This window comes from Apteryx rowi, unplaced genomic scaffold (genome assembly GCF_003343035.1).
Source record: "Apteryx rowi isolate R43461 unplaced genomic scaffold, aptRow1 scaffold_331, whole genome shotgun sequence".
NCBI classification, from domain to species: domain Eukaryota; kingdom Metazoa; phylum Chordata; class Aves; order Apterygiformes; family Apterygidae; genus Apteryx; species Apteryx rowi.
Genome location: NW_020449764.1, coordinates 1,025,013 through 1,026,737, shown reverse-complemented (window position 1 = coordinate 1,026,737; position 1,725 = coordinate 1,025,013).

Genomic DNA, 1,725 nt, shown 5'->3' with positions numbered 1-1,725 from the left:
CCCGCAGCGGTGTAGCCCCGTCCGCCCCGTCCGGCCCTGCCCGGCCCGGCGGTGGCGGCGCCCCGTGGCTGGAGGCCGCACGGCGGCGGCACCGGCACCGGCCTCGGGGCGAGTGGGGCCCGTGGGGCGGGGAGGGGATCGGCACCGAGCAGGAAAGGGCACCGGGACCCCCGTGGGGCAGCGATGGGGACCGGGACCCCCACCGGGGGCCGACACCAAGCATGGACAGGGACCGGGACTGGGACTGGGACCGGGACCGGGACCRGGACCCCCCMCCCAGATACCCCCCTCCAGGCAGGGAGGGGAACCGGGGACCCCCATGGGGCACAGACGGGGACACGGGTACCTCCGAACCAGGCAGGGCACCCGGGTACCCCCAACGGGGCGAGGGTGGGGGTCCTGCTCCGGCCATGGATGGGGGTCCCGGATACCCCCAGCCGGGCAGGGACGGGGTCCTGGGTACCCCGGGGGGCAGGGATGGGGGTCCCAGAGGTCCCCCAGCACAGACCTGGGGGGGCAGTGCGGGGGGCAGGAGGCTCAGCCCTGAGGAGCCGTGGGGGGATCCCATGGGGCAGAGCCTCCCACCCAAGGGCTGCCGCAGCCCCATAACCCCCCCGTGGAAGCCCCCCTGCCCTGCCCCAGGACCCACAGGCCTCGTGGGGGGGCACAGGGCACCCACAGGCCCCGTGCACGGTGCTGCACGTCCCTGGATGAGGGGGGGACGGAGGGGAGGGCCGGGCCGGGTGAGTGGGCAGGAGGGAGCAGAGCTGCAACGTTTGCAGCGCAAACACCTCTCCCTCCTCCCTCGCTCGGGTTTGGAAATATTCGGCCGGGGCGGGGGGCCGTTCCCCACAGCCGTTGTGCAACGGCGCCCGCCGCTGCCCCCGGGGCCGCGCGGCTCACGGGCAGGCCCGCGGCGGCTGGCGCGGGATGCCACGACCCGGCGCCAGGCGCGCTCCACCCCGCAGCCCCGCGTTTCGGAGCGCCACGCTGGGGGCCTGCTGGGACCCCAGCTTGGTGGAGCAGCGCCGGGGCAAAACCCGGGCTCAGCCGGGGAGTCACCAGGTCCYGCATGTGTTTTCCAGGCAGGCCCTGGTGGTTGCAACCATCCCCGGGTCAGGGAGCCRAGTGAGTCACTGCGCGGCTGGCGAAAACGTTTGGGGGGGTGGGAGAGGAGGAACCCGACTTTCCCTGGTCATCGGCGCGCCCGGCCCGCCCTAGGGTGCTGCCAGGCCCCCGGCTCGTGTTCCCGAGTCTGCTGGTGTCGGTGAGACACGCGGCYGCCTCAGTTTCCCTGCGGCCCGGACACTCCCTGCTGCGGGCYGGGCGCCAGCGCCTGGGCAGGACGGCGGCGCGCACGTACAGCACCGTGCACCCGTGGAGCCCCGGCTGCTTTTCCAGGGTCGCCYGCGGCGCCCACCCCACCCCTCCCAGCACCCCGCCACGTGGGGAGCCCCCAGGCTGTGCTGCGGGGCTGGGTGGGGGGGGTCGGGGTGCCAGGACACCTGGGCCCTTTGGCAGCCTGCGGAGAGGGCGCAGCGCTGGCTCCGCGGCCTCTCCCCGGCGCCCCGGCAGAGACGGAGACGGAGAGCCGGGGCGTGGAAAACACACGGCGTTTATTACAGTACAAAACACGAGAACCCCCCACAAACCCATAGCCCCGATGCTCTTCACAGCAGAAAACGCTCCTACAACCGCCCCCTCGCCGGGGCGCCCGCGAGCCGC